Below are 25390 nucleotides of genomic sequence, written 5' to 3' on the forward strand. Positions count from 1 at the left end.
TGTTCTGATCCTTATTCTGCCCCAGATGTCCTTTATCCTCTTCTCCACCCTTGCTTTGCCCCTCCCCTGTCCCCTCAAAATGCCACCCACCCTAAAGAGCCCCGTCCAAGCCTGTGTCCTGAGTTCTGAATGCCTCCCCGTGGCAACCAGGAGAGCCCTTCCGTCCTCTCTGGCTCCACTGCACACTGGTTTTGACACTTTCATCACTCTTAGCCATTGTGCAATGTGTTCTAGCTCTTTGTGAGCAATTTATCTTCCCCCTGTAGATGGTACGCATCTAAAGAACGGAATGAGCTGGGGAACCGTATGTAAATACTCACATGTTATTTGTGACAATGGCCGTAACAGTTAACATGCGAAGGGCATACACCTTGACCCTTTTGAGACTGAAATAATTTTCTAGGAATATTGGAGACCCAGCATTTCTGGACTTCCAACAGCCTGCCCCCTTGTAAAGTTGTGCGGACACTCTTTCATTGTAGAGCTCTGCCCAGACCCTCTCTCCAATACACGCCGTGTACATGCCGCGTGCACGTGCGTGTGCGCCTGGGTGTGCGCGCGCCCGCGCGTGCGGCGGGGAGCAGCCCGGGTGCCTGGGGCTTGGCGGGCGAGGGCGCACCGCACCGGCTGCCTCCGCGCTGCTTTCATCCCCGTTCCCAACGTCTCCATCCGGTGCGCGCTAAGGCGTGTTTTGTTGAAGGTGCTTCTGGGCTCTCCGGAGGGGAAGGCAGGCGACCTCCTCCCAGCGCGGCGGGCCGAGGAGAGGTGAGCGCGCTTTCGAGCGTGGGCAGTGCCGCCTGGCAGACCGGTCCGGTACCTGCCGAATTCTAGGCGAGCCGACTGGGGCCAGTTTCCAGGGCGCAGCCCAGACCGGGCCGGAGTCCGCGGGCGCTGGGGCTGGAGGGGCCGCCGCCGGCTTGGGGGCGCAACAGGGTTTGGGAGAAGGGGGAGGAAGGCAGGCCACTTGGCGGGCTTTGTTTTTGGTTCGGGCAGATCGCGGACGCGAAGCCAGCCGGAGCGCTCCCGCGCGCTAATTGGAAGGGGAGGGAGTGACTCGGGTTACACCAGCGCGACCTTCCCTCCCGGTAACTGCTAACTTGTAGCTTTAAAAGGAAGTGACATGAGTGGGGAGAGACGTCAGCCGAGGACCACTTTTTTTTTTCCTTCCCGAAGGGTCCACCCCATGGGTGGAGTCTCGCCTTTTCTCCCCAGTGCTGGCCGACTCGCAGCCCCATGAACTAGCGGCAGTCTGCGCGCGGCGGCTCCGTCTCGGCTCCTGGCCGCCGGGTTCGTGCGCCCGGGGCTGCCAGGAAGGAGGTAGGTGCAGCTCGCGCGGGCCGCCACCTTCCCGCCGGGCGTGGCCGCGGCTCGCATCGCTGCCGCCGCCTCTCCTCCGCGCGCCGGCCGTGCGGGCTCCGCGGGCAGCGGGCAGGGCAGGGCGCGGCGGGCGGGCGGGCTCGGACCCCCGCGGCTCCGTCCGTGCGCCGCGCCCGCGCCCCCGGCCCCGCGCGCCCGCCGCTCCCGGCTACGCCGTCCTGCTCCTCGGCCATCGACGAGGCCGGGAGCGCGTTCTGTTCCATGCTGCTCTCTTTTGTGTCATGCAACATGTTCTTCCGTCTCTGACGTTTCTATGGCAACCGCAAAAATACTACGCGGAATGCAGCAGCCCCGACAGAAATGGGTTTATCTGCCTTTCCGTGTCTGGCCTGCGGCTCCCCGCGCCGGTCGGCGGCCGCTCGGGCTTGCGAGGAGCCGCGCGGCTTCGCGGCTACCCCTCCTCACTCGCATTTTGGTTTTTCCCTGTGGCGGCGGGGAGGGGTGGGGGAGGGGAGTTGTCAAGGAAACGGGCATTTGTAATTACCTCTCTATTTACCTGATGCTCGGCCTAGGCATTCTCCATCATATCTAGGAATTAAAGAAGGAATACTTTGTTGTTTACGTAAGACTTCAGTGTCTGGTCTTTCTTTTCTATTTTTTAGGAAACCTAAACACTTCTCAAGATGTGATACTGACCCTGTGACCAGGCTGAGGGGAAGTAACACGTAAATGCTTTATGGGGGCGAGATGCTTGGAATAAAGTTGTAGAGAATGTCTGAGAATTCACACTGGTACAACGGGACCCTCTGCCCGGCTTTGCCTGGAAGTCTCCATGTTTATCAGATGGGTCTTGGCTCTGGTCTGAACTTAGCGCGATATTGAAGCTCAACAAGTATGAGCAACAAATGGTCACTCCCCAGTAGGAGTCTCAATTTTCGTTTTTGTGCCTTGTTCTTAGATGGAGTTCCCAGGCTGTTCACTCTCATTAAGGTGAGAGCTGATGGACTTTTCCTGTTTCAAAACTGTGGATCAACCTGTCTGTGCTTATTAGTCAACCACCTTCAGCTGGAAGAGAAGTTATCTTGAGAGAAGGGAGAAAGTGCGTGTGTTAACGTGTGTGTGTGTGTTTAGGGAAGTGTAAAGATGGCAGAGAGAATGGGAGCAAATCAAAAATCCTAAGTTAAAATTATTACTACTACATCTTCTGAATGTTCTCCATGGGGAGAAAAAAAATTGGTTTTCTGAAAAAAGTATGAGATGAGAGAAGATGATTATCTACCTAGGAATAAGCAAAGTTGAATATAATTAGACTCAAATAACACATCTCTTCAAAAGACATAGTCCCAATGGGCCTATTAGCAGGTATCAGTTAAATTGATGCTTTTATTTAGTACATGTAAGGAAATGTTTGTTGACGGGCACCATTCTTTTCATGGGCATCCCAGATTACCAAATCAGCCTTTATAGGATCGATCAGTAGTAATCCCATGTTTTGATTCTTAAAATTTTCTGCAATTTTGGTTAAGGTTTGTGAAGGTCACTTAGCCCTCACGATACCTTCTGGCTATTAAAGCCAAAAACATTACTTAGAAACCTCAGAGTAACCGTGCCCTGAAGAAGCAGGAAGAAGAAGTGGTTTTAATGAGGTTTTGTTCCCTGAGCTCCTTGTCTAGATGCGCTATCATCAATGTCTTATAAAACTTACTATGATGCAAGAGGTCTTAAGTATTTAAGATACAAACGTTATCTGAAAATGGGGTTAAATAGCGTGCACCAAACTAGAGCTAAATGGAGTAAAGAGAACAATTTAAAGGGCATAAAACATAGAAAAGTATTACTAAAAAGAATATGACACATTTTGGAAAAGCCCATTCTAGTACACATAGAGAAGTGGTTGGATTGTAGGCTTTGATGTTTGCAAAGAGTTCTGAAGGCAGTCATGCTAAGTTCCTGTTTTTCCAGCCTGAAAATTGTCCACAAGGATGTAGATTTACCACGCGACCTTCCAAAGCAGCCTGACAGCGAGTAAGAGAACGTCTTATGGTGGGAGTGCTCTTGAGTTTCCAGATCTGGGAATTTCACAACAAAAACCCTAATGGTATAGCATTTAAAGGAAAAGTAGCAAGAATCCCTTGGAAGTATAGAAAGAAAGAAAAAACCCCGACCAACCAAACAAAAACCACTTTGCGACATCCAGATCCTGAGTAGAGGTTAAAATAATCACCAGCCTTGACCTGGGGGAGGGACTTGGAGCTGTGAATGTGGAGTGAAAGCAGGGTCCCATGAAAGAGGCTGGCTAGAGGTAACACTAACGAAGTCAGTTCTAGAGTGACAGTCCTCATGGTATTGGGATTTCGCTGTCTGCGAGGCTCTGAACTGGGCGCTGTGAAGCTGGGGAAGAAGGCAGCAGCTGTAGCCCTCCAGACAGGTGGCAAAACGTGTGATGGGCGCGCAGCTGGGGAGAAGGTGAGAGCAAGTGAAGGGGATTGGAAGGAGAATGCAGTTAGTCTGAGACGAATGCTAGCAGGAAGGGCTGGAAGATGACATTGACATTTTGGAGGAGAGGAGGCAGGCGATTCAAGGGGAGAAGGTGAGGGTGTCCCAGATGGCAGAGATGGATGATAAGAGATGGATCTTGGCTCAGGGTTCTTATTATAAGCAGGGAGAAGTCAGTCTTTAGTGTAGAATAGAGCAGGTATACGCTGTGCTGGCTGAAAGAATAAGAAGTCGATGTAAAGGACAGAATTTTCTTACAGATGAGGACAAGAAAGGTTGTTAGAAGAAGGATAGGAAGTGGAATCCTTTCTCATCCAATAATTTTTTTTAGCTGAAGCTCAAAAGCTAAAGGCCAGACTTAAACCCATCTTTAAACAAGTAAGACATTGGGGGAGAGGGAACCCCGAACTCACAATGTCATCCTAGTAATTCCTACCATTGCCTTTGCTTTGAATTGTGGGGTGCTCAGATGAGGGTATGGTAAACATAATACACTTTGCGTGATCTGCTGTGTTCTGAAAAGGAGGTCTGATGGGTATGGGGAGAAGCTGAGTTCACATTTCTAAATGGTTTTTTAACATCTAAATATTTGGAGAAGCATATGTTTGATCAAGCCTGGCTTAAAAATCCTCTGACATCAGCCAGGGCCTGGGTAACTAATTCATCGGTCTTTGTCTAAGACAGTGAATCGGTTTGGAGTGTAAGAGTTGGAGCTCTGAAATCTACCAAGGCTGTATGAGAAAGCAGAGCCTAAAGCATATACTGTTCTTTCAACAAATACTTCTTGTGTATCTATTATGTGTTGGGGCTGTGGATGCAACTGTGAGCAAAATAAGATACAGTTTCAGTTGTTACAGATTTCAAATATCTGAGGGGTTTTCAAGGAGGATCTGTGACTGGCTGATTTCTGTTTTCTTCCAATAAGAGTAGTAAGAGAATAAGAGGAAATGTCTTAAAATAGGAACAATTTTTGTTGAACACTATCTAACCTGTCCTCTTACAAGGTGCACTCTTGCTTCACAAAGATTTTTTTTACCTGTTTCATTTTTGTCTTTATTTTGTTCCTTGAATCTGGTTTGCTGTACTTCTTCCTTTGACCCTAAGTCCTACCTTTTAGTCACCATCCATCCATTCATTCATTCTTTCATTCATTCATTCATACAGGCACACATTCATCTGTCATTCATCCGTCCATTTATTCATCTGTTCAAAAATAGTGTTGATACCATGTCTCAGGCACTGTATATTATGGATATAGCAACAATAGGAAACCAGTTCGGCCCTAAACAAGCTCAGGAACTAACAGGGAAACAGATGTGGAAGCAGCCCTTTAAACCAGGGCATATTACTTTGGATCCAGGTGTTTATTGGCTGTGACATGGATGTGTATTTCACTGCACAGTTTTCTATGTAGCCTGTGCTGAGCAGGCATGGAGTGAGTGATTAGCTGTTGACTGTAGTCTGCCTCATAATTTTCTGGTATCTGCCATGTTGGTTGAGCATAAGGATGGTAAACGTTTGTTAATTAAGTAAATGGGAAGAAGTGGGGTTTCTGACCCTGGAGATAAAGTGGAATAAAAGGCTTGTGTGTCCTCTTTCTGAAAGAACAAGCTGAGTGAGATATCTCTCACGGGTCCCCCCATAGAGAGTTACTTACAGATTTCCAGGGGACTATAGCTCACCCCCCAGATGGGCTCAGAGGATAGCATTTTAAAAAAAAAAAAACCCCCACCTGCCTCAAACTGTATGCCCACTGGGTTACTAAATACCCTCATGTCCTTCAGAACTTGTTTTCCATAACACGTTGCAAGTCTATGTCTTGTTCCGACAAAAACAAGTGGGTTTCAATCCCTTACAGCTTTCATCCCTCTTATAAAGGAATAGCAGTTGTCAATGTAAAAAAGCCAAACTCTGTAAAATAATTTTAAAGAGATTTATTCTGAGCTAAATTCGAGGACCATGACCCAGAGCCACTGCCAAGAGGCCTTGAGCTAGTGGACTCAGATATGGCTGGGTGACAGTTTGGTTTTTATACATTTCAGGGAGACAGGGGTTACGAGTAAAGTCATAAATCAATACGTGGGTCATAAATAAATCAATATCATACATTGATTTGGCCCAAAAAGGTGGGACATCTGGGAGGGCGGGGGCTTACAGGTTATAGGTGGGTTTAAAGATTCTTTGGCTTGTAGTTGGTTAAAGACATGAAGCTTTTTCTAAAGGCTTGGAATGTTTTAACATAAGGAGCTGTTATCAGAGATAAGCCACCTGACATAGATTTGTTGTGGAAATTGAGGACCTGCAGGTTTGTCTTGCACACCCTTAGGCCTGTTAATGGGTTACAAAGGATGTCCCCAAGAAGGGAGGGGGGCATGAAGAGGCAAGTCTGACCTCCCTCCTCCTGGCAGACAATTTAATTTTAGGATATTCCTTTGGCCATGAGGGGGTCCATTCAGTCAGCCGGTGGGGGCGAGGTGAGCCTTAAAATTTTATTTTAGTTCACACAGTTCACCAGAAACTCACAGAGAATCTAAATACCCAATGTAAAGAATGTTAGGGCCTTGTTGCAGTACTTTCTCTTTCTGTTTCCTAATATCATGAAGCTCCTCTAGTAGAATTGTTTCCCCACTTAATTTCCCCCTATTTATTGCTATATCCATAATATATGGTGCCTGAGACAGGATACTCAATACTATTTGTTGAATAAATGGATGGATGGATGACAGATGGGTGTGTGCCTCTATGAATGAATGAATGTTGACTGAAAGGTAGGACTCGGGGTCAAAGGAAGAAGTAGAGCAAACCAGAATGGAGGAGCAAAATAAAGACAAAAGTGAAACAGGTAGGCAATCTGCCAAAGAGCAAGCATGCACCTTGGAAAGGAACACAAGGCTAGTAGAGTGGATTTCCCCACCACGGCCTAAACATTATAAGGGCAATAAGACAAAGTTCATCTGGAAAACCACACTCCTCTGCTTGGCTGACCTTGGGAGAAAACGTTTAGCAAGTTCTTTTTTTTTTTTTTTTTTTCAATCTCAAATGAGATCAGCATGAAGCTGTTCCCAAGAGCTATTAGACGTAATAGCTATTTCATGGTCATTTCTACATAGGATCCTACAAGAGAGAGGAGGTGCATTTTGAACTTCATGGGATTTTGAAGCTGGACACAGAAATTCCTGCAGGATGTGATTCCTCAGTCTGGAAGAAACCTGCAGAGGCCATTGGAGACCCTGAGGTGACTGGCCCGCCTGTAGAATATATGAGAATGATAATGCCCACCTTTACTGAAGCTCCCTTGTACATAGTGCAAGGTTTTTCAGCGGCAGCAAAAAGAAAAGACAGAGAGAGAGAGAGAGAGAGAGAGAGAGAGAGAGAGAGAGAGAGAGAGAGAGAGGGAGAGAGAGTGGGGACCAAACCACATGGCTTTATTATACACTCCTGGACGAGGTTCTGGGGCTCCAAGAGATGGGGGCCCCAGAAGTCGCTGCCGTTTGAAGGGGCTGAGGCCTTTTATACCCTTCGGGCCTGGCTAGGGACTTCTGGCGGGAAGAGCTGGGAATTTTCCATTGTGACCTAGGGTGGTCATTGGGAAATAGGAGGGGCTGGCGGTATTTGTGGAATCCAGGAGCCATAAACGTTCTCATCTCGGTGGACATCTGGTTGTGGTTGCTCCCAGCGGGGCCTGGCAGTTTTATCCTTGGCGGGTCTGGTCTCCTGAGCCTTTTCTTTTTTGATATAGGGAAGGGAGGGGGCCTGCCACCAGCCTTACACATAGACTTCACATATATTAATTAATTTTATTCTCATAACAAACTTAGCATGTAAAAGCTTTGATATTATCACTTTCCATCTTACCGATAAAGATTACTGTGATTAAGCAACTCACCTAGGATCAGAATAAGTAGCAGAGTTGAGATGTGAACCCGACCACTGCTTGCCAGAAGCCTGGCTCTGGGCTACTACCCTTCATCTCTTGCTGTGGTGGATTCCTCCGTCTGTCTCCAGTGCCTGGTGCACAGCCTGGTACATAGCAGACACTGCAGTCATTTATTTTTTTATTATTATTTTTTAAAGACAGGGTCTCACTATGTTGCCCAGGCTGGACTCTGACTCCTGGGCTAGCTCCCAGAGTAGCTGGGGACTACAGGCTGCTACCACTGCACCAAGCTAATATTTTTGAGATAATGAACAAATCTTCTACCGTGTAGACCTACCTCTTGCATGCCTTTCCCCCTAGTTTTTAAGAGCTGCAGAAATACTACAAAGAACTTGGAGTAAAACTAACAGCAGTGTTTATAAGATCAGCTACTATAGTTTTCAGGGAGTGTTGTTTTTCTTGTGGTTTAGCCAGAGATGTGAGATTGTTGGGCGGAGGAAAAGGGCCATGTGGTTAAAATATGTGGGTGACGACGCACTACGTGTATCACATTAAACGTGGACTGTTCTCAGCAGCAGTGTTTAAGGCAGATCTCCACGCCACGGAGCTCACTGAGGAGCTTGCTCTTAAGGATACCTGTGGCGGCTGCTCTTAGTTCCCAGGCTGTGGGTGGGTGGAGTCAGACGCCTTTCTTTTGTTTTGTTGACTTTCAACAAATCCATCACTGAATTTAAAGGCAGATCATTCTCTGAAAAAGACTGTGCCAGGGCTTATCTTAGACAAACTTTGAAATGAGAGTGAGAAGGGAATTGATCCAGGAGTGGAATCTGGTCTGTTGCCCATCTCCCCGGGCTTCTCATGAGCTGTCAGTTCTCTGCGGGCAGAGGTTAACCGAGGCGGATGAAATTTTAAAGAACTTTCTGTCTCAATCAAGCACCTCCTCTTCCCAGGGTGCTGTAGCCATCAGCACACAATGGATGCCATCGTGGTACATGGCCTGGATCTTAGGTGTAAGTCATCCTGGCTCTTTCCTCTTCTTTGCCTTCTTCTCGGCTGTGGGGAGGCCAGGGCGGAAGGAGGCTTGGCAACCCTGGGCGCCCACCTCCCCGCCCCTGGCCTCTGCTTTCCCAGCGCTCTCTTTCCACCCATTCCATCTCATAAACAGTCGCTCTTTCTAGATGCAGAATTACATCACATGACAATGATTCCTCTGTGGTTTGAAATGACCGCCTGGGTGCTCACTGATGTCACGGGTTTTCATTGCACCACTTGTAGCACAGAGCAGAGCGCCTGGCACTGAACAAGTGTGCTGTGTCTTGGAGACACACAGAAGCCAGGCGGTCAGGTTTGCCTAATCTGCTGCCTCCCGGCCAGGTCCTCCCAAGGTGACATTGCTTTAGGGCAAAGTTTCTCAATCTCCTCTGTCATTGTTGACATTTAGGGCCACATACCTCTTTTCGGTGGGGGCTGCCTTGTGCAGCACAGATGTTTAGCAGCATTCCTGGCCTTGTCCCTTACATGCCAGTAGGAGTCCCCTCCCACCCCTAGTTGTGACTGTTCCAGACATTGCCAGATATGCCCCAGGAGGACAAAATCACCTGGAGTTGAGAACCCCTAGTCTAGGGAAGTGCCACACCGCCTCAATGATGTTCTGACGGGCCCCTCCCACGCCCATGTGGAACTCTCGGGAGGAACAGGTGAACACAGGTAAAGGAGGAGTTGAGAGAGTTGCTTGCTTTATAATCCTCACTCTCACCTGCTGCTTTCATTCCCCATTTCCTCGACCTTCACAATGATTGAATGCGTCCACCACCCAGGCCTCAGGAGCTTTTAATTGGCCTCCTAGACCCCACCCACCGACAGCTGTGGATACTCCAGCCTTTCCCTCCCTGTCCGCCCCTGGCCTTTCTCACTCACTGGAAAAACGGGTGAGAAGCCGCCTTCCCCACTTCCCTGAGCCGGCCGCCCTGCAGCCTCAGGTAAGGCACGGCTCCCCAGCCCTGCGGGGCCTCAGCCTTCCAGACTCGGTCTGTGGGGAGCTCAGGGTTCCAAATCCAGCCCCGGGTGACCCTCGGGGTTCCAAATCCAGTCCCTGGGTGACCCTCGGGGTTCCAAATCCAGTCCCTGGGTGACCCTCGGGGTTCCAAATCCAGTCCCTGGGTGACCCTCGGAGTTCCAAATCCAGTCCCTGGGTGACCTTTGGGGTTCCAAATCCAGTCCCTGGGTGACCCTCGGGGTTCCAAATCCAGTCCCTGGGTGACCCTCGGAGTTCCAAATCCAGTCCCTGGGTGACCTTTGGGGTTCCAAATCCAGTCCCTGGGTGACCCTCAGGGTTCCATATCCAGCCCCGGGCGACCCTCGGGGTTCCAAATCCAGTCCCTGGGTGACCCTCGGGGTTCCAAATCCAGTCCCTGGGTGACCCTCGGGGTTCCAAATCCAGTCCCTGGGTGACCCTCGGGGTTCCAAATCCAGTCCCTGGGTGACCCTCAGGGTTCCATATCCAGCCCCGGGTGACCCTCGGGGTTCCATATCCTGCCTGGGGGACCCTCACGGTTCCACCATCACTAAGTCCCTTCCAGGACCTCAGATTGATGGGGTTGGGGGAGTCTATTATTCCAACTTCCCACGCAAGTCCAGAATCCTCCTCTGGCATTTTTACTGAACCCTCGTATTCCACCAACCGTCTGCCTGGCGCTGGGGGCACAAAGATGGGCCAGATGCAGCCAGTGCCGAGGAGCCTGCTGCCTGGAGGGGAGACGGAAACCTAGCTGGATCGCACTGTCGCGGGGGGTGGGATGAGGAGCATGCGGAGCAGAGCGCCCAGGGGCACGGCAAGGGGACCGCAAGGGGACCGTGCCTGGCCTCGCCCAGGCTGGGGTTTGGGAAGTGCTTCCTGGGGGGAGTAACCCTACTTTAGGTCTGGGAGGCCGAGTACTCCTGCCAGTGTGCTCACTCCCACCAGAGGCTGGAGGTGCGAGGCCTGGCCGATGGTGTGGGGCTGGGGCGGGACATGGCGGAGCGAGCCGGCCAGGCTGGCACCTCACCCAGGAGGCGACAGCTGAGCGCCCTCGCCAGGCCTGGGTGGGGAGGTGCAGGTCTGAGAGTCCAGCAGGATTTGGCAACTGGCTTTACGGAAGGCCTCTCTGACACTCTGGGATAGTAAATTCAGGAAAAAACTATTTTTCTCTGATACTCTTCCCCAATGGGCACTTAACCGTATTCTGCTTAGTAATGCAGTCAGTCATTTATGCACTTTAATAATCAGCATCCTTTACGCAGCCCTTCCTACCAGTTGCGTGCTTTATGTAGCACATCTCATTTCAGTCTTGCTCCAGCCCTGAGGGTTATGAATTATTTTCTCTAATCTGAGGCACAGAGAAGTTAACTAACTTTCCTAAAGTCACAGAGCCGGGACTACCTGAGCACACCGTGGCTTTGCTCTGTACAGGACTGTCAAAAACAGTCACATATACTTGTGATGCATGTTCTTGCTTTTGCTGAGATCTCCCTGAATTCTCTGTGAGGGCGAAAAGACTTCTTATTGTTTTAATATGTGCAGAAATTTCCCATCTTAACCCTCCTTGAATCGTGTGGAAATTTAAGAAGTTACTTAAGACCAAATAATATCATGAAGGTTTTGTGGCGTCCGAAATCCTAATTTGGTCTCCATGTCTGGAGTTGTGATGGGGTTAAAGTTTGAGAGTAAGTTGGGAGAGAGGACCATAGAGATTTCTTAAAATGTGCTTGATTCTTTTAATTATTTATAGTCATTCCAACTTTTGTTCCATTAGGACTTACCCCTTCCGTCTTTGCAAAGGGCTGGACCGTTGTTTGTCTTTAAGGCAGTCTGGTCTTCAGCAGGTGCCTGGCTCTGCTCCCCAGAGAATACGCGCCTTCCTTAAACCCGTGCTTTGTATGATGGGGTCTGGCTGCATCCTGGGGCTGCAGAGCAGGCCTGGAGCTGCCTTTTCCTGTTATGGGTTCCACCTTGTGACACAGGGTCCCTATTGTCCTGGAGGGAGGAGGATTCGGGTGGCCTTAACAGGCGGGGAGAGTCGGCTAGTGAGAACCTGGAGACGTGGCCCCCTCCTTCCTTACCTTCTCTCCCTGAGCAGCAGCATAGCCTGGGGGCCTTTGGGGACTGTGATAGCTGTGTGGCTTGCAGAGGAGCAGGGCTGGGACACAGAGCTGAGGCCACTCCTTGCCTTCTGCGGGCCCTAGGACTCGCCAGGACTTGGGGCCGGCTCCCTCTTGTACATGTTGTCCTGGCTCCAGGAGCTGGCCTGGCACAGCCTCTGTCCCAGCCCACGTGGCCATTGTCTCCTGGCCCGGGCAGCGGGGAGTCTGGCGTCCATGGGGACTTCTTAGCCAGGCCCTCATGCTGGGGCCGTTCCATGGTGTGCCGGGGAGTCCACTGTACGGAATGAACGCGACCGTCTCGCTCCTGCATCCATTTTAATGAAAGATCCAAGGGAAAAGAACTTGTTAAAAATGAAAACAAATGGGGTTATGCTTCGACGTAACGTGCAAAGTTTAGGTGACATTTCAAGACAACATCTCAGAGGACTAGGGTACTTGGACAACTTTGGGACAAGCTGTAGACCCCACACGGCCAGAGCCTGCCCGGCTGAAGGGAGTGTTGCTGCAGAAGTTTTTGAGAAGAAAGAACTGCACAATCTCTAAGTAGGGAAGGGTGGCTTCAAGGTCCTGCCCTCCCACCCTCCGTCCCCATGTGGGGGATCTAAGTGTTGGGGGTGGGGGTCAGGTGCGAGGCTCCCTGAGGACATGCCTGCCTTTGTTACTGGTTCTTCCCCGTCTCTCTCCTCCTGGTGGCAGCACTGATGGAGGGTTGCTTGGGTCTCTCCATGTTTGTCCCACAGCTTCTCTTGCCTCCTTAGGAATGGTCCCTTCTCTGGGTTAGCCCAGGCTGGCTCTGGTCCCTCCTCCTCTCCCTGTGCCCTGGTGTCTCCTAGGCAAGGAGCTGCTGCCTCAGCGCTCCTGCCTGGCTTCTCCCATGTCTTTCTCCACTGTTTGGAATAAGTTACCCTCCTGTTCTCATAAAGGCTTCTCTGACATCGGGTTGTCTTTTGAAATCTGAACAGAACACACGTGAAGTTTGCCAGTACAAGTCCTAACAAGCCCCACGACGGGTACCCATCCCTTCAGGGGTCTCACACTCCCCGGTGGGACTGATGAATAACACAACCCAAACCTCCCTCGGGAAGTAGGAGGTGTGGGTGGAACTTGTAACAGACGGAAGAGGAGAACCCAATATCCAACTGCCCCAATAAACCACTTTTTTCCCCCCTCTTTACAGCAAGACGTTGGCAGAGAAAATCTGAGCTGTGCTCTTTGCCCAGGGACAAGCCAACCAAGTTTTATTTGAAATATTGGAGAATAATGAAGGTTGGTGGGCTTGTTTCATGTGTGTCTATGCTCTTTTAAAAACCATGCTATTAAGCATGAATGTGAAGCATCACTCCACCCAACATCTCACATAAACCATCTGGAAATGGAAATAGTGCTGTCAAATTATTTAGGTGGTATGAGACCTACATATAAGAGTGACTTTCTATTCCAGTGAAATTCATTTTAGAATGTGTGTGTGCTGCAGGGCAGGGGGTGGGCATTATGGGGTGGGGCCTGCTGAAAGTAGGAAAAGAGGCTGTCCATCACAGAAGTTCATTGTCTGATTCCGGTTAAGCCAACAAGTACGCTAAAATATATCACCTGTTTAGGAGACAGAATCATCCACATCTGAGGGGACAGACTCAACCAAGTGGAGCACAGCCCCAAACCTGAAGTATGGAGTGGGCAAAAAGCCTATGTGCTCTATGAGGCTTGATTTTACCCTGAACCTCCTTACACAGCTAAATGCTAAAATTACTGACTTAAGCTTGGCTGTCTACGTCCCCAGCGAACAGTGGGAAAGCAACGATCTACAGCCAGGTAGGAAGAGAAAGAACAGCCCATTGGAAGATTAGTGGTGGTTGCGGCTCCCCCAGATTCTAGCAGAAGGAGGCTCCTGCATTGTTGTCCGTGGCGTGTCCGTCGTGCTCTGCTTACTAAGGCGAGAAAGTCCCAATGACACCTGGAAAGGTCGCCATTGACAACCAGGTTTTGTTCCCTTTATCATTTGGCAATTAAGTTGCACATTTTAACTTTCCAGACAGTTCTTTCATTCAAAATACTTTGTTCCTCCACGCACACAGGAGGAAGGAAGGAGCTTGCTGTGGGTGATGGTCCAGGTGGGCTGGTGGGTCTCTCTCTGCCCCTGCAGCAGCCTCCTTCTCGGGAGCTGTGCTCTGAGTGGCTTCGAAGCACAGGAGTGCAGTGTCCTGGGGCATCTGTTCCCCGTTTGGTTCCTGGCCATGACTAAAACGGAAGGAATGGGAGGTTAACCACAGGAGCAAGCTCCTTGAGCTAGCCTGGAGCCGGCCAGGGAGGGTTTGGTGGCCTAAGTACGCAGGGCACTGGGAGGCAGCCCTGGGGCGTGAGGGGGGGGGCACGGCTGGCGCCCCCCCATCGGTGTTGGTGGCAGAGTCTCACCTGTGCTCTCACCCTCGCCTGCATATGTGAGAGTCACCTGCGAGCATTTAAAAACCAACCTGCCTGGGCCCCACCTTGGGCCAGCTGAGTCACATTCGTCGGCTTATTTTTTGTTTTTATCAGTTTTCCCAGTGACTCTGCTGAGATGGGAAGAATGGAACCACAGGGTGGAAGGAGGGAGGGCGGCGGGGAGAAGGTGGCGACTTTGACGAAAGGAACACCAGAGCCAGGACAAAGGCCTGGGTGGTGGCTGTGGCGGTGACGGCCACATTTAAGCTTAGGTGCCAGGCGAGGTTCTAGGAATAACCCTCTTACAACCCCTGACGTGCTAGCAGTGTCTCCATCTCACAGACGAGGAAACCGAGGCTAAGTGGCTTTCCTGGGGCCGCGTTGTCATGCTTGCAGGCCCCTCTTTGGCTCTGGCGTCCCTGCTCCAGCGGACAGGTTGGTGCCTTTGCGCCAGCGGCCTCTCCCTCTGCCCAGCTCAGCGCCCACGGTGCACGTTATAAGAACGCAGCAAGGAGCTGAAGGTCTCCTCGAAATGAAGGAGAAGAGGAATAAAGAGGACAAAATCGGGTACAGGAAATCCCCTTATCTCTGATCTTGTTATTTCCTAACACCTCTTAGATTTTTTTTTTTTTTTTTTACTGGTGTGGTGGAAAGTTCTGGTAGAGTCTGGAATGCTCTATTGTCTCTGACCAACATATATTCCTAGAAAAGAGGTAGAGTTAAATCGTGAGTTTTCCCACATCCGGCGTAGCTTAGCAACATTACGTTATTAGCGGGACCGAGGAAGGTGAGGTGTCCTGCCTTTCTGAACTCTGATTCGCCAACGACGGTGCCTCGTTGTGAAGGCGGCGTGGCAGCTGTGTCCTGTCGGGGTCACGTCACTAATAAGCCACAGCCGGGCATTTCTCTGGCGCAGTGTGGCGGACGTGACCAACCATTCAGCTCATCGTTTTATGAATATTTATTAACCATCGTTGGTACAATGATGAAAAACACAGCTCCTAAGGAATCCAGCCCCGTGGGAAGGCAGGGACACAGGAAGGGAGGTGACACTGCTCTGTGTTACACAGCCTGGGTCAGGCGTCCTCAAACTACAGCCTGCGGGCCACATACGGGCCGCCTAGCACGTTTATCCGGCCCTCCTGGTGTTTTCACCGCTGCTACCTGTCCTGCTCAGCAGGGGACTCGTCCCGGGCCCACAGTGCTCGCTCTCCAATGGTCTGAGGGACAGTGAACTGGCCCCCTGTTTAAAAAGTTTGAGGACCCCTGGCCTAGGTACTGCGCTGAGAATCTCCTGTCATTTTATCACGCGGTGGTCACAGTGTGTAATAGTGAACTGGACAGTCAACGTGGAAGGGGCCGGGAAGACGGGAAAGATGCGCCTGGCTGGTGGGGGAGGCAGGAAGGTGGCGCAGACTCGAGCAGGGTCTGGGGAGAAAAGGCGCGTTTGGGGAGGCAGCAGTGGCAGAAGGGCGGCGGTGGGGCCTCGGGCAGGCGGGGCGGGCGTGTGGGTATGGAGCAGGGTGGAGCCCTGCTCAGGCCGTCGTCAAGGTTCAGTGAGGCGAGCTCCTCTCCTGACACTCTCCTGGCGTCCTCCCCGCCCCGGTGGAGCCAGCTGCCCTGACCCTGGCATTTTATTTTCACTACACGCTGCACAGTCCCGGGGAGTGGCGGGTGGTCTTCGACTTGGAGTTGGAATTTCTTACTGTGCTTAACCGTGGTGGAGTGAGCTCCTCGGGACCGTCAGTGGCCGTTCCCCACGACGGCACCTTCGTGAATACCTGCTGAGGGAAGGAAGGCGTCTTCTGAGGAAGGGGCCGGGGGAAAGTGGACACCCCACCTGCGGTGGGAGCGGTGGCCTGCCCCTCGTCCTGGCGGCTCAGCTGAAGCCTGACCTACGTCAGAGCCGCAAGTCAGAGCCGCAAACCGCCCAGTCGGCTGGTGCTGCTTCTGGTTTGTTGACGTGGGGTGCAGTTCAGCACCAGCGTGTCCCCAGCCCCAGCGTGTGCAGCCAGTGCGGGCGAGGGTCGGCCCGGCGTGGCTCTGTGCAGGCTGACGGTGGGTGCCAGAAACGGTGCCATTCACCGGTGATCTCGCCACGTGCCCGTGGGTTAGCTTATCCATGCGTTCAGCTGACCTAGCTGCTGACATGTTTGCAAACAGTGGACCCTTTTCCATATTGCTCTCATATACTTTCTAGCGATTGCTAAATGTCTCTGCGAGTTGGACGTATCCGAGGAGCCGCCTCATTGGTAAGGTCAGGGCACCGTTGAGTCGGGGTGACTTCATGTGGGTGTGCACTGTGCCGTCACCCAGGGGCCTGTACTTGGGGTAAGGCTCTGCCCTCGCTCTTTTGAAATTCTGAAAAGCTTTTGAAAAGGGAGGCCCACGTTCTTACTTTGGACCAGGGCCTGAAAACGACGCAGCCCGTCTCTCGCGGGGTCTAGAGTTGGTTGACTTTCCACGCCCACCAGCCAGATCGTTGTCACTCTGGTCCTCCCCCAGGTCCGGAGGGCTGTGCACAGCAGGATGGCGTGAGACAGGGCGGCTCCCTGAAACAAGTCCACGATCAGCAGCAGCCCAGCAACTCGGAGCGTGCTCCTGGCAGCCAGGATCCTGTTAGGGTCATCGCTGTGTAGACGGGATGGTTGCGTTGCTGTGGAAGTTTGAGGGGTCCAGAGATCCATCGTGCAGCTTTGTGACTGGTGCTGATAATAGTGGGTTGCTCACTGGATCGTGGCTACAACAGATTTTCAATGTTCTCGCCATAAAAGAATAAAGTTTGTGAGGCGGTGGATATGTTAACTAGCTTATCATTTCACAGTGTGTACATATCAAAACATCATGTTGTATACCATCAATATACACAACTTTTATTTGTCCATTAAAAAATAATTATTGTTAAAAGCTTGCAGAACAGTCCCCAAGTTCTTCACATCTAGCCGTGTGATGAGACTTTCAACCAAATCTTTCTAAACTTAGCCTGAGAATGTCTCTCTGTGTCCATGAGGACAGCTGTTTCTATGGGTCTTTTTGGGAACTATTAATAACCATCTCCCTGATACAGGGTGCCTAATTCCGAGCCTGCAGTTTCCCCAAGAGAACTCTTCTTCCCTCTGATGGCTGAGAGGTGGTTGTTCTCTTGTGTCAGTTTAATTGTGTTTTTTTTTTTCTTTCTGTATTTTGGCTGTCTTTGTGATTCCAGGCATGAATAAAAATGTACTTTTCAGAATTTCCACCAAGAGCATCAAGTTTATTAATTTAGAGAAGGTAGCTTTTTAAGAAGCAAAATTCTAGCCGTGGTTGTTAGATACTTTGAGGTATGTGGAGCATCTGCCCACCCTGTTTGCAGGGAGTTTGTTTTCAAACAGGAAAGGATGGAACAAGGTGAGCTAAAGTTGCTGCTGTTTTGAGTTACTCCCGTGATCGTGGCTGAGGCAAGGTGCTTTTTAAGGCACAGAACGAGCTTGCAGTTGTCATCTCTGAACTGCTATCCTCAGTCTTTGGGATCTAACAGGGAAATAAGCATGACTGGAGACAGACAAAACCCCCTGTTTTCAAAAGTCGGGAAGTGTAAATGCTAGAACCTTTATTCTATGCATAGGAGTTTGTTCCTCCCAGGTATTTCAATTTAGGAAATAATGGGTGATCATGTGAAGCTGGCATGTGTCCACCAGAACTGTGGTAAATCATGCTCGGTTAGCCTAGCTTATTTCGTGGGTACCCTTATTGGGTGAGTCAGTTGAGAAAATGCCAGAGCAGGGCAGTTACCGGTGAGTACAAATCTGACAGACAGGTGCACCATGACACCTTGTATCTGTGATGGGGAACTGGGGTTGGCAGGCCAGGTGGGCGCATGGCTAATGGAACCAGACAGGCCTGTATTTACCTCACTATGACATAAAAAGAAGGGACTGATGCTGTCTTTTCCTTTTGTCTATTTTACATCTCTTTCCCATTCTTTCTTGCCCACATGCCTTTCTGGTGTCCACGAAGAAAATTAAATTGGCTTATATTCAAAGATCGCTCCTAGTATTGTTTTCTGATATTGTGATTTCAACAGTTCTTAAAAGTTTTTTCCTTCCATTCATTCACTTAATTTTTGATGCCTTTATTGAGATATAGTTTATATACCATAAAATTCACCCATTTAAAGTGTAAAGTTCAATGAGTTTTGGTAAATTTATGCCAAATTTGGAAAATTTGGTGTTGTATAACCACCACCAAAATCCAATTTAGAACCCTCTGTCACTCCAGAAATCCCCTGTGCCCATGGAATTGGTGCTCGCTTATACCTGTAGTCCAGACAATCAGCAATCTACTTTCTTTCTCTATAATTCAGCCTTTTATAGGTCTTACATATCAGTGGGCTAATTCAATATGTATTGTTTTGTGGCTGGCTTCATTTGTTTAGTGTACTGTTTTTGAGGTCCATCCACGTTTTCCTTAGATCAGTAGTTTAATCCTTGGTATTACTGAGCAGTCTTCCATGGTGTGGATATACCATGTTTATTCATGCACTGGGTGATGGATATTTGGAATTTTTCAGCATTCGTCTAATTTTTAAGTTTACGACTTTTATTCCTGATCCATTTCCCTTAGCGCTCCACCCGTGGCCCCAACATCCCATTGAGGGGACAGGAAGGTTCCTAATAAGGGCTTAGAGGACGCACGAGGACAGCTGTCTCCACTCCCTGCTGGCCAGGGTAGCAGGTCCATGGGAAGAGAGCAAAAGTGTTTTAAATATGATGCTGGCGGTTGACTTTTAGGAAAGCCGAAAGTCTCCCACACCTGGAACTGGAGAGAAGGGGACAGAAACTCTTGACTTCTGTCTTACTGGCTCATTTGTCTCCTACCTGGAATATATGAAAATGTCCCTGTTGCCAAAGTGATGAACCCAATTTCTTTCCTTTCAATTATTTATCTCCCCACTGATTTCATTAATTAATGAAGCTTTTGGCAATCCACCAAATTTCATTCACGAACTCTTTTCTCTTTGGTGTCTGCTCCCCTCCCCCGGCTCTGCCTCCTCAGCCTGCTCTGGGGACGATTTGTCAGCTTCGCTCTGCCTGGCCATTTTTTTTCTTTTTAATTTTTATAATAAATATTATTTATACTTATTTTTTTTTCTTTAACACAAACTCTTGGAAGATGGTCCAGAATCTGCCTGGCTATTGAAGGAGCTAAATTCGTAGCACTGGTGTCATTTCTCTCACTTATCTGAGCCCTGAAATTTCATCCGAATTTAATCACAGTGTGCTACAGCAAATAGGGTCACCTGTCACACACACTAGGGAGCAGTGCTGATAGGAACTTGTGTCTGTGGGGTATTTAATCTCAGGTGATCAAAAGCAGCCTCGTGTGAAGGGGGAAAGTCTCTGATCCGCTGAGGATTTGCTCTGGATCTTATGCACAAAGCCTAATTCTTCTAGATGGCGGCAGTCCCTGCTGCTGCTGGCGGGCATGCCTGCAGATGGCTCCCCTGTGCTCTTTTATTTAGGCTGCCTGGCAACCTTACAGTGTCAGCCAGTTCTTAACATCCGTAGGGTCAAAGGTGAGGTCCAGCCCGACTTTCATTTACAGCCTAGTCTCACAGAGATCCTGTCAGTTTGGGCGGGTCCGTTTTACTTCCCCAATGTGCGGTCCCTGTGTGAACACCTCCCCCTGCGGCCTGGCCGAGGGTGGAGTGCCTTCTCCCTGCAGGCTGGAGCTCCCGCGCCCTCCTCTCTGCTCCGGGACTCGCTCATTTCCTCCTCCTGTGCTGTGACGTGTGGTCAGAGTACTCTGTGGACCGAAAGCTGCTGCGTGTATCTTGTCTTCTGTGGGGCCGGTGTTTGTTTTTCAAAACAGCATTATTAAGATATAATTTACATATTGTGCAATTCACCCATTTAAATGTACAGTTAATTAAAGTGTACAGTTCAATGCTTTTAGTGTATTCACAGTCATGCAACCATTACCACTATCTTCTTTTGGAACGGTTTCATCACCTCAAATAGAAACCCCATACCCATTAGCTCACTCCCTACCGCCAACGCTCCAGCCCCAGACAGCCACTGGGGTACTTTCTGTCTCTGTGCATGGGCCTATTCTGAGCCTTTTGCATAAATGGAATCATATAGTCAGGGGTCTTTTGTGGCTAGTTTCTTTCACTTAACATAATTTTTTGAGACATGTTGTCACATGTCTCAGTAATTCATTATTTTTTGTGGCTGAATACTATTCCATTTTATGGATATATACTACATTGTGTTTATCCAGTTTATCCATGTATCAGTCGATGAACATTTGGGCTGTATCCACCTTTGGCTCTTATGAATAATGGTGCTATGAACACAAGTGTACAAGTTCTTGTGCAGAAATATGTTTTCATTTCTCTTGAGTAGATACTTAGGAGTTGAGTTCCTGGGTCACGTGGTAACTCCAATATCTGAGGAGCTACAGCTGAGTGTTTTTCATTCACTGCCCAAAATCTTGCCTGAGGCTAAAGAAGCAGGGATGTTTTGTGTCTCAGACTTTCAAATGCAAGGTTCTTTGCTGTTCAGATCTGTGACAAGTTGTTATGATAGAATTAATGAAGGAGAACTTCAGGTGTGAGCTATCACAGGAATGAATGAAGCAACTGTCAGAAGGGCTGTTGGTCCGACCCATAATCCTGTAGTGTTGATTCTATGGGCCCATCTGGCCTTAGAGTTTCTCTGCTCTAGAAGTGCTGTGGAACGTTCGCTCAGAGTGGTAAGAACCATTTGCTGGGCGTGTTCTGCAGTTGGAGGCTTTTTCTTAACATCGTTAGGGCTCTGGCTCTTTTGAGCCCAGGCATTGTATTTCCAGAGCTCTCCGTTCTTGCCAGGATTTGCTTTCTTAGAAACTAGGAAGTCCTGTGGAGAGAATTATCTGAAAGCAAAATGCACTTGCTCTAAGTACTGAATCCATTTTTTGTTCTCTCATTTGAGTCATTATTTACTGATCTTTAAGAAATGAATTGCTGATCAAGTTAAGCTGAGATCCAGGGATTAAAGGAATAAGTCGTACGTTGTCTTAGTAAACCCAAGGATTTGCTAAACCATGCTTCATCCCGTGGGAAGGACCAAATGAAATGGTACCCTGAGGTTTTGTATGAATATGTTTCTCCTCTATTCCCCAATGCTTGGTTACTTCTTACTGTGAACAGAGGACAGACAGGGATGTGAGGGACATAACCATGAGGACACATAACCAGTCCCACAAGTAGATGGTCCATAAATATTAGGTGAAAGAAGTGTGTGTGTGTGTGTGTGTATACACATATAAATCATTTTACTTTTTTAGCATTTCTAATCATCCTGTATCGTTCCCTCAGTAGTTTTGTGAGTTAGGTTGATGGGAGTGACAGAAGAGGAAACTGAGGCTTAGAGGAGGTAGGAACCTGAACAGCTTAGTGACCAAACAAAACAAGCCATAGAACTTCCCTAAACCTCTATTTCCCTGGCTGTAAAACGGGTATACTAATAAATCACAGAGCTTTTTCAATATCAAATGATACATATTAACATATGTAATCTGAAAAAGTGCAGTGTAAAAGCTTGAGCTTTTTAAATTTAAAGATATTAAACAAGTGGCAAATATCCTTTGTAGAATGATTAGAAAATACAGGTAAGCATATGAATATTTCCCATTATCTCACTAACCCAAAATATTCACCTAGAGTATTAATTGTTCGCTCATTTTGAAAAGCAATTTGTAATTAATAATATATAGTAGTATTGGAGGTATGCATGCCAAAATGATGCAGCAGTTCCAATTTACTGTTCATTATTACATTGTCTATAACAGTGAAGAAATGTAGAAATAACCTATATGCCCATCAGTATGGGAATAGATTAGTTTTTGGTGTAATCTTCTGAAAGAATACTCTTTTTGAAATTAAAATGACTGAAACTAGATGTATAAAATTTTGAAAACACAGCATTGAATGTAGAAAGAAAATTACAAAAGGATTCAAACATGAATTGTTTGTGAATATATATACATAAAATAAAAGAATAAAAACAGAAGGAAAAAACACACCAATTTCAACCTGAAATTAAGGGATGGCTTCAATATCTATAATACCTTATTTTTTAAAAAATGAAGCAAACATGATATCAATGTGGTAAAACACATTATATGTTTTGTATATTTAAAATTTCAGACATTTAAAAAAAAATGTTTGATAACTTACCATCCAGGGTACTTCCTCAGTACAGAGTTATACCTTTTTTGTCTTATAAAGTTGGCTCATACTTTTTTACAGAATTATACCTTTTTTGTCTTATAAAGTTGGCTTGTATTTGTTTCTGTTGACTCTAGATATTGTAAATATCTTTTCTGTCACTATAAATATGCTTCCTCATAGTTGTTTTTCCTGGTCCTCCTAAGTCATTCTGTTCCAACTTAATTATATTCTCAGAGAAAAATGTTTAAAAGAAAAATTCCTGGGGCCTCTTTTTACATTTTTATAATGATTTTCTATTTATTAATTTATAACATATATGACAACTGAAAGAGCTCCTACCCTCAACGCAGAGGGAGAATTGAAATCTAGTTTAGTCAAGATACACACAATCCGTTTGGTTTGTTAGGGAATTCCCCAAAGTCTGGGCATTCACAACATGAAACTTTCATTAACTTTTACCAAAAATAACTTAATCAAACAGATAATCTGGTTGGAAAGAGGATTCTCCATTCTCATTGCAAGAGCCCAGTGGCTGACAGCTCCCGTGGCTCCTCAGTTTCCCCGTGTCCTGGGCCGAGGGCGCTCCAGAGGAAAGTGGTCCGGGGGCGTCTTGAGGCTGTGCCCCCCACCCGGCACACGCTCCGGGCGTTCCTGTCCCGGAGTGTTGACGGGTTTCCGTGCCCTCATCTCTAACAAGTGATGTGTCCCTTTAAGAAATCTAAACTGCTGCCCCTCTGCTTTTTTGCCTCCCGAAGAAACCATCCTATAGGCAGCTTTCTAGACTATTGGAGCCAGCAATGCCCTTGTGGGTATCCAGAGCACTGCTCCATCTTTTTTTTTTTTTTTTTTTTTTTGAGACAGAGTTTTGCTTTGTTGCCCAGGCTAGAGTGAACGCCGTGGCGTCTGCCTAGCTCACAGCAACCTCAAACTCCTGGGCTCAAGCGATCCTCCTGCCTCAGCCTCCCGAGTAGCTGGGACTACAGGAACGCACCACCATGCCCGGCTAATTTTTTCTCTATATATAATTTGGCCAATTAATTTCTTTCTATTTATAGCAGAGACTGGGTCTTGCTCTTGCTCGGTCTGGTTTTGAACTCCTAACCTCGAGCAATCGGCCCGCCTGGGCCACCCAGAGTGCTAGGATTACAGGCGTTGAGCCACCATGCCTGGCCTGCTTCTCCCATCTTGAGTGGAAAAGTGGGGCCTGGGAAGGGAAGTGGCCTCAGTGTCCCCTGGTGAGCCTTGATCCCACCTGAGAACACCTTGAGCAGCTCACACAAGTCCTAAGGCACAGCAAGCAGCCCTAGGGCCTGTGGGGTCTTTAGCCAGTGCCCCAACAGCTGATCCGTGCTGCCCGGTTAGGTTCTGCCGCCTCTGGGGGAGAAACTAGCCGTCAGGTGGCAGGGCCAGGAGCACAGGGCAGTGGGGACAGTGTCCTTGGAGCTGGGGTGCTGGAGTTGAGCGGGGCCCCTCCTCTGTGCCTGACTGTGGCCCTGGCTGTCAGCTTTCTCATCTGTAAAATGGGCAGTGGGAGTACTGAGCCCCTGTAGTTCATTTCACCTCTGTTTGTGGGTATTTAATGTGTGAAATTGCAGTATGAATTCGTAGGGTAGGGAAGGGTCTTTCAGTAACTGCCTTGGATGCATCTGGTTAACTGTTATTTGGAAATAAATCCCTTTAGATCCTCTCAGAGCATTGTAAGCAAAAATAAATGTCCGACCAAATAGCTAAAAGTAAAACTAACTATAGAAAAAGACCTTACGTCATAATAATTTAAAGCTCCGATAAGCTGAAAATGAAAGCAGACAAACTGGAAAAATTGGTCACTGTATGTGGAATGAATAGGTGAGATGTTATGCTATTTAATATACCAAGAGCTCATGCAAATCAATATGTAAAAAATGAATAAACAGTAAATAAAATAGAAAAGTCATGAAGGAAAAAGGAAGAGTTTAATAAAGGTTGAAAATATGCAGCTTCATGGCCCTTCAAAAATGCAATTTAAAACAAATGAGACACAACTTTTAGTTTATGAAGAGCTAGTTTCATTTTTTTTGTTGTTGTTTTTAACTAAAAATTCTTATTGCTGACTAACATGTAGTGAAATGGGTATTTATGTATATTGCTGGGAAGAATATAAATAGCTACAAACATTTTAAAAAGCAATTAGGCAATATTCACCAGATACCTCAAAATGTTTGTTTCTGGGACCCAGAAATCCTGTTTCTGGAAATTTATTCTAAAGCACCCAAAATTCAGAAAAGACAAAAGCACGAAAAAACCTTTATGTCCAGAATTGTTAATCACTGAATTATTTGTTCTTAAAAAACAAAAAGAAGCTTAATATACAATAAGTCAATAAGATGATTATGACACATCCAGTATAACTACTAGAAAGATATTTATATTCTAATATGGAAATTGAGTATGATCTCACCTTAACAGTTAAAAAAAAGGGGGGCATATAAAATTGATTTAACATAAAATCTGAATTACTGTATACTTAAAGCCTCTGTAATGGTTTTATCTAGCAATGGAAAAAAAACAAGCTTTGTGTATTCACCAAAGAATAGAAGAAAATAAACGAAATTTTGTCAGTGGCTATTCTGCATTTTAGAACTTTACAAACTTTTTATAATGAAATCCTGTTATATTAAGTGGAAATTACCTTTCAAAAAATTCCTATCTTTGGGTAAGTGGCTTACACGGTGAGTGTACTTTAACAGATTTATATGTTGATGGAAGATTCCTTGTTTTATAAAAAAGTCAACTCTGTGTTCCTCAACCAACCGCTGAGTTTTTTTCCCCTACAAGGGTTTTAATAGACAATTTGCTTTTATTTTAGTTATTTTCATTCGTGTCAGTTTAATACAGCAGTCCCCAACCGTTTTGGCACCAGGGACCAGTTTCATGGAAGACAGATTTTCCACGGGTGGGGTGTAGGGAAG

At 47.7% G+C, this 25390-nt stretch overlaps 1 protein-coding gene across 3 annotated transcripts in view; it reads left to right on the forward strand.

The window, feature by feature from the left end:
- The first annotated feature begins 495 nt into the window (after positions 1 to 495).
- The window catches only part of AGPAT4 (1-acylglycerol-3-phosphate O-acyltransferase 4), a 103828-nt gene continuing 78933 nt past the window's right edge, over positions 496 to 25390 (forward strand). Inside the window, exons 1-2 of one of the 3 annotated variants that reach the window (XM_076002811.1) lie at positions 499 to 765; positions 1174 to 1317. The gene's annotated coding sequence lies outside the window, so the exon portion shown is untranslated. Of the gene's footprint in view, positions 766 to 1173; positions 1318 to 6838; positions 7049 to 25390 lie in introns of those variants that run through there. The other 2 variants (XM_012759626.2, XM_012759627.2) reach the window with 2 other exon arrangements.

This window comes from Microcebus murinus, chromosome 5, assembly GCF_040939455.1.
Source record: "Microcebus murinus isolate Inina chromosome 5, M.murinus_Inina_mat1.0, whole genome shotgun sequence".
NCBI classification, from domain to species: domain Eukaryota; kingdom Metazoa; phylum Chordata; class Mammalia; order Primates; family Cheirogaleidae; genus Microcebus; species Microcebus murinus.